This window comes from Triticum dicoccoides, chromosome 1A, assembly GCF_002162155.2.
Source record: "Triticum dicoccoides isolate Atlit2015 ecotype Zavitan chromosome 1A, WEW_v2.0, whole genome shotgun sequence".
NCBI lineage: Eukaryota > Viridiplantae > Streptophyta > Magnoliopsida > Poales > Poaceae > Triticum > Triticum dicoccoides.
In genome coordinates this window covers 20558191-20566477 of record NC_041380.1, presented here as the reverse complement: position 1 = coordinate 20566477, position 8287 = coordinate 20558191, and positions in this window count along the sequence as shown.

Sequence of the window (8287 nt, the reverse complement as noted above, 5' to 3'; positions counted from 1 at the left end):
GTACCTTTACGTTGGAGGCCACCCTTGGCCTCCTTGCTCTTCTTCTTGGCTTTCTTCTCCGGTGCGGGGACCAGCATCCTCGTTAGCAAAGGAGTGGCTGGGTCTTCATGAATCGGAGTCGGACAGTTGATCCGCTCCGCCTTCGTCGTGCAGCCCTATAAGAGGGATGGAAAACTCAGCATACCCTTTGATTTGTGAACCAAACTTATGTTCGGAAATTGAATGCTTACCGGAGTGGCCGGATTCACGATGTCGAGGCCGATGTCGTCTGTCTTCTTCGGCCACGTCTTCTGGGCCTTGATGAGCAACTTCTAGATCTCTTCGTGCGTTGTTAGAAGAAGCGCTACAGGGTTCGCGCCCCTTCTGGATTGAACTCCCACATATGGACAGGCCGGCACTGGCAGGGGAGAATCTGGTGGAAAAGCATCACCTGAATCACGTCAGTGAGACTGGTGTTCTTGCCTATCATGTTTTTGATGTGCTTTTGCAGCGTCATCACTTCCGTGGTCGACCCCCAGTACAGACCCTTGTTGGTCCATGACGCGAGCCGTGTAGGGGGTCCGGATTTAAACTCAAGAGTAGCCGCCCATGTGGCACCGCGAGGTTCGGTGATGTGGAACCACTCATGTTGCCATACCTTTATGGTCTCCCCGAGGGCCCCTTTAGGCCAGGTGGTGTTGGGGAGCTTGCTCACCATGGCACCGCCGCAGTCCGCATGCTCCCCATCGACAAAGTTCGGCTTCACGTTCAAGACCTTGAGCCATAGGCCAAAGTGTGGGGGGATGCGGAGAAGCGCCTCACTCGGCTTATTCCCCGTCGACTACCTTCGTCTTCACACTAAAGGTCTTGAGCCATAAGCCGAAGTGTGGGGGAATACAGAGAAAGGCCTCACACATGATAACGAACATCGAGATGTGAAGGAAAGAATCTGGGGCTAGATCGTGAAAATCTAGTCTGTAGTACAACATGAGCCCCCGGACGAAGGGATGAAGAGTGAATCCTAGCCCTCGCAAGAAGTGGGAGATGAATACGACCCTCTCGCCGGATCTGGAAGTAGGAGTAACCTGTCCTCGAGCAGTAAGCCTGTGGGTCCGGACATGATTGGGAAGCTTGAAGCAATGAAGTCGAACCTCGGGTGCTTGAACTTGAAATTGGAAGTGCTGAGGAAAGGGTCGGCGTAAAATAAGACGGCCCTTGGCCCCTTTATAAAGGCAATGGATATCGAGCGCCTCCTCCTAAGCCTCAAAACATGCCTATTCCAAATGGATCATTCCAATGGAACAGTTGGGTTACCCACGCCCGTATTGATGAGAATCCCGCAATAAGGGGCATGATCTATGTTTCGACAAGACATGCCAATAAAAACCGCACCCCGAAACGTGGAACGGCAGGACAAGAAACGGTTCAAAATAATGACCAGGGCAAACATGATGTCACATTACAAAAAGTTGTCGGCGGATTGGTGATACATCTCCAACATATCTATAATTTTTGATTGTTCCATCCTATATTATATTCTATTTTGGACATTATTGGGCTTTATTATACACTTTTATATTATTTTTGGGACTAACCTATTAATCGGAGGCCCAGCCCAGAATTGTTGTTTTTTTGCCTATTTTAGAGTTTTGAAGAAAAGGAATATCAAACGGAGTCCAAACGGAATGAAACCATCGGGAACGTGATTTTCGGAACGAACATGATCCAAAGGACTTGGACCCTACGTCAAGACATCAACCAGGAGGCCACGACGAAGGGGGGTGCGCCCTCCACCCTTGTGGGCCCCCTGTTGCTCCACCGATGTACTCCTTCCTCCTATATATAACTACGTACTCCCAACTACCAGATATGGAGCCAAAACCCTAATTCCACTACTGTAAGTTTCTGTATCCATGAGATCCCATCTTGGGTCCTGTTCCGGAGCTCCACTGGAGGGGGCATCGATCACCGAGAGCTTCTACATCAACACCATAGCCTCTCTGATGAAGTGTGAGTAGTTTACTTCAGACATACGGGTCCATAGTTATTAGCTAGATGGCTTCTTCTCTCTTTTTGGATCTCAATACAAAGTTCTTCCCCTCTCTTGTGGAAATCTATTTGATGTAATCCTCTTTTGCTGTGTGTTTGTTGAGACAGATGAATTGTGGGTTTATGATCAAGTTTATCTATGAACAATATTTGAATCTTCTCTGAATTCTTTTATGTATGATTGGTTATCTTTGCAAGTCTCTTCGAATTTTCAGTTTGGTTTGGCCTACTAGATTGATCTTCCTTGCAATGGGAGAAGTGCTTAGGTTTGGGTTCAATCTTGCGGTGTCCTTTCCCAGTGACAGTAGGGGCAGCAAGGCACGTATTGAATTGTTGCCATCGAGGATAACAAGATGGGGTTTATATCATATTGCATGAGTTTATCCCTCTACATCATGTCATCATGCTTAAAGCGTTATTCTGTGTTCTCTTGAACTTAATACTCTAGATGTATGCTGGATAGCGGTCGATGTGTGGAGTAATAGTAGTAGATGTAGGCAGGAGTCGGTCTACTTGTCTCGAACGTGATGCCTATATACATAATCATACCTAGATATTCTCATAACTATGCTCAATTCTGTCAATTGCTCAACAGTAATTTGTTTACCCACCGTGAAATACTTATGTTCTTGAGAGAATCCACTAGTGAAACCTATGGCTCCCGGGTCTATCTTCCATCATATTAATCTTCCAATACTTAGTTATTTCCTTTGCCATTTATTTTACTTTGCATCTTTTATTTCTCTTTATCATAAAAATACCAAAAATATTATCTTATCATATCTATCATATCTCACTCTTGTAACTGACCGTGTAGGGATTGACAACCCCTTATCCCGTTGGTTGCGAGGATTTATTTGTTTGTGTAGGTGCGAGGGACTTGTGTGTGGCCTCCTACTGGATTGATACCTTGGTTCTCAAAAACATAGGGAAATACTTATGCTACTCTACTGCATCACCCTTTCCTCTTCAAGGGAAAACCAATGCAAGTGCTCAAGAGGTAGCAAGAAGGATTTCTGGCGCCGTTGCCGGGGAGGTCTATGCAAAAGTCAACATACCAAGTACCCATCACTAATCCTTATCTCCCGCATTACATTATTTGCCATTTGCCTCTCGATTTCCTCTCCCCCACTTCACCCTTGCCATTTTATTCGCCCTCTCTCTCTCCATCCTCCCTCTCTTTCTCTATTCACCTCTTTTTGCCCGTTTCTTGTCTGCTTGTGTGTCGGATTGCTTGCTTGTCACGATGGCGCAAGATAATACAAAATTATGTGACTTTACCAGTACCAACAACAATGATTTTATTAGCTCTCCGATTGCTCCTCTTACCGATGCTCAATCATGTGAAATTAATGCTGCCTTGCTAAATCTTGTCATGAAAGATCTGTTTTCCGGCTTTCCTAGTGAAGATGCCGCTACCCATCTAAATAGCTTCATTGATTTATGTGATATGCAAAATAAGAAAGATGTGGATAATTATATTGTTAAATTGAAGCTATTTCCTTTTTCGCTTAGAGATCGTGCTAAAGCTTGGTTTTCGTCTTTGCCTAAAAATAGTTTTGATTCGTGGAACAAGTGCAAAGATGCTTTTATCTCTAAGTATTTTCCCCTCGCTAAGATCATCTCTCTTAGAAATGATATTATTAATTTTGAGCAACTTGATCATGAACATGTTGCACAAGCTTGGGAGAGAATGAAATTAATGATACGTAATTGCCCTACGCATGGTTTGAATTTGTGGATGATTATACAAAAAATTAATGCCGGATTGAATTTTGCTTCTAGAAATCTTTTAGATTCGGCCGCGGGAGGCACTTTTATGGAAATCACTTTATGAGAAGCTACTAAACTCCTAGATAATATTATGGTTAATTATTCTCAATGGCACACTGAAAGATCTACTAATAAAAAAGTGCATGCGATAGAAGAAATTAAGGTTTGAGTGGAAAGATGGATGAACTTATGAAATTATTTGCTAATAAAAGTGTTTCTTATGATCCTAATGATATGCCTTTGTCTACTTTGATTGAGAATAATAATGAATCTATGGATGTGAATTTTGTTGGTAGGAATAATTTTGGTAACAACGCGTATAGAGGAAACTTTAATCCTAGGTCATATCCTAGTAATTCCTCTAATAATTATGGTAATTCCTACATCAATTCTTATGGAAATTATAATAAGATGCCCTCTGATTTTGAATCTAATATTAAAGAATTTATTACTTCGCAAAAGAATTTCAATGCTTTGATTGAAGAAAAATTGCTTAAGATTGATGAGTTGGCTAGGAACGTTGATAGAATTTCTCTTGATATTGATTCTTTGAAACTTAGATCTATTCCACCTAAGCATGATATCAATGAGTCTCTCAAAGCCATGAGAATTTCCCTTGATGAGCGCAAGGAAAGAACCGCTAGGATGCGTGCTAAGAAAGATTGCTTTATAAAAGCGTGTTCTTCTAGTTTCCATGATAATAAAGATAAAGATCTAAAAGTTATTGATGTGTCCCCTATTAAATATTTGTTTTGAAATATGAATCTTGATAATGATGGGACTGAATATGATCCACCTTTACCTAGACGGCGTTCCAAAAATTCAGAGTCTTTTGATCTTCATGCTAAAATTGTTAAAAGTGGGATTGAAGAAGTCAAAACTCTAAATATTAATGAACCCACTATTTTGGATTTCAGGGAATTTAATTATGATAATTTCTCTTTGGTAGATTGTATTTCCTTGTTGTAATCCATGCTAAATTCTCCTCATGCTTATAGTCAAAATAAAGCTTTTACTAAACATATCGTTGATGCTTTGACGCAATATTATGAAGGAAAACTTGAGTTGGAAGTTTCTACCCCTAGAAAGCTTTATGATGAGTGGGAACCTACTATTAAAGTTAAAATTAAAGATCATGAATGCTATGCTTTCTGTGATTTGGGTGCTAGTGTTTCCATGATTCGAAAGACTTTGTGGGATTTGTTGGGTTTCCGTGATTTTGATGATTGCTCTTTAAACTTGCACCTTGCGGATTCCACCATTAAGAAACCTATGGGAAGAATTAATGATGTTCTTATTGTTGCAAATAGGAATTATGTGCCCGTAGAGTTTATCGTTGTTGACATAGATTGCAATCCTTCATGTCCTATTATTCTTGGTAGACCTTTCCTTAGAACGATTGGTGCAATTATTGATATGAAGAAGGGAATATTATATTCCAATTTCCGTTAAGAAAAGGCACGGAACACTTCCCTAGAAATAAAATTAAATTACCATATGAATGTATCATGAGAGCCACTTATAGATTGCCTACCAAAGATGGTAATACCTAGATCTATCCTTGCTTTTTATGCCTAGCTAGGCGCGTTAAACGATAGCGCTTGTTGGGAGGCAACACAATTTTATTTTTATTCCTTGCCTTTTTCTCCTGTTTAGTAATAAATAATTTATCTAGTCTCTGTTTTGGTTCTGTTTTTTGTGTTTAATTAGTGTTTGTGCCAAGTAGAACCATTGGGAAGACTTGGGGAAAGTCTTTTTCATCTTGCTGTAAAAAACAGAAACTTTAGCGCTCACAAGAACTGCTACCATTTTTATTTAGAAAGTTATATTTAGTTAATTATTTTTGAAGATGATTAATAGATAAATTCCTCACGTCCAGAAATTTATTTTAGAATTTTTGGGGTTCCAGATCTTGCGTTAGCTACAGATTACTACAGACTGTTCTGTTTTTGACATATTCTGTTTTTCGTGTGTTCTTTGCTTATTTTGATGAATCTATGGCTAGTAAAATAGTTTATTAACCATAGAGAAGTTGGAATACAGTAGATTTAACACCAATATAAATAAATAATGAGTTCATTACCATACTTTGAAGTGGTGTTTTGTTTTCTTTCGCTAACGGAGCTCATGAGATTTTCTACTTTAAGTTTTGTGTTGTGAAGTTTTCAAGTTTTGGGTAAAATATTTGATGGATTATGAAACAAGGATTGGCAAGAGACTAAGCTTGGGGATGCCCATGGCACCCCAAGATAATCTAAGGACACCTAAAAGCCAAAGCTTGGGGATGCCCCGGAAGGCATCCCCTCTTTCGTCTACTTCCATCGGTTACTTTACTTGGAGCTATATTTTTATTTACCACAAGATATGTGTTTTGCTTGGAGCGTCTTGTATTATTTGAGTCTTTATTTGTTAGTTTTCCACAATCATCCTTGCTGCACACATCTTTTGAGAGAGACACACATGATTCGGAAATTGTTAGAATACTCTATGTGCTTCACTTATATCTTTTGAATTATATAGTTGTTGCTCTAGTGCTTCACTTATATCTTTTAGAGTGCGTCTGTGTATTTGTTTTATATAAACTATCATTCTATCATGCTTCACTTAGATTATTTTGAGATTCCTACAAAATAGCATGGTAATCTCTTTTAATTATGTTAGGCATTCAAGATTAATAAAAAAATAATAAAATTCTCTTATGAGTGTGTTGAATACTAAGAGAAGTTTGATACTTGATAATTGTCTTGAGATATGGATATGGTGATATTAGAGTCATGCTAGTTGAGTAGTTGTGAATTTGAGAAATACTTGTGTTAAAGTTTGTGATTCCGTAGCATGCACGTAGGGTGAACCGTTATGTGATGAAGTCGGAGCATGATTTATTTATTGATTGTCTTCCTTATGAGTGGCGGTCGGGGAAGAGAGATGGTCTTTTCCTACCAATCTATCTCCCTAGGAGCATGCATGTAATACTTTGCTTTCATAACTTGTAGATTTTTGCAATAAGTATATGAGTTCTTTATGACTAAGGTTGAGTCCATGGATCATACACACTTTTATTCCTTCCACCATTGCTAGCCTCTCTAATACCGCGTACCTTTCGCCGGTATCATACACCACCCATATAGCTTCCTCAAAACAGCCACCATACCTACCTATCATGGCATTTCCATAGCCATTCCGAGATATATTGCCATGCAACTTTCCACCGTTCCGTTTACTATGACGCGTTCCATCATTGTCATATTGCTTTGCATGATCATGTAGTTGATATGGTATTTGTGGCAAAGCCACCGTTCATAACTCTTTCATACATGTCACTCTTGATTCATTGCATATCCCGGTACACCGTCGGAGGCATTCACATAGAGTCATATTTTGTTCTAAGTATTGAGTTGTAATTGTTGAGTTGTAAGTAAATAAAAGTGTGATGATCATCATTTTTAGAGCATTGTCTCAAGTGAGGAAAGGATGATGGAGACTATGATTCCCCCACAAGTAGGGATGAGACTCCAGACGAAAAAAAGAGGCCATAAAAAAAGGCCGAAATAATAAATAAAAAAATGAGAGAAAAAGAGAGAAGGGACAATGCTACTATCCTTTTACCACACTGGTGCTTCAAAGTAGCACCATGATCTTCATAATAGAGAGTATCCTATGTTATCACTTTCATATACTAGTGGGAATTTTTCATTGTAGAACTTGGCTTGCAAGCGAGTTAGATGCACACCCACTTAGTTCATTTTGTTGAGCTTTCATATACTTATAGCTCTAGTGCATCCGTTGCATGGCAATCCCTACTCACTCACATTGATATCTATTGACGGGCATCTCCATAGCCCGTGGATAAGCCTAGTTGATGTGAGACTATCTTCCTTTTTTTGTCTCCTCCACAACTACCATTCTATTCCACCTAAAGTGCTATGTCCATGGCTCACGCTCATGTATTGCGTGAAGATTGAAAAAGTTTGAGAACACCAAAAGTATGAAACAATTGCTTGGCTTGTCATAGGGGTTGTGCATGATTTAAATACTTTGTGTGGTGAAGATAGAGCATAGCCAGACTATATGATTTTGTAGGGATAACTTTATTTGGCCATGTTATTTTGAAGAGACATAATCGCTTAGTTAGTATGCTTGAAGTGTTATTATTTCTATGTCAATATTGAACTTTTGTCTTGAATCTTTCGGATCTGAATATTCATACCACAATTAAGAAAAATTACATTGAAAATATGCCAAGTAGCATTCCACATCAAAAAATCTGTTTTTATCATTTACCTATTCAACGACGAGCAGGAATTAAGCCTGGGGATGCTTGATACGTCTCCAATGTATCTATAATTTTTTATTGTTCCATGCTATATTATATTCTGTTTTGGACATTATCAAACGGAGTCCAAACGGAATGAAATCTTCGGGAACGTGATCTTCGGAACGAACATGATCCAGAGGACTTGGACCCTATGTGAAGACATCAACTAGG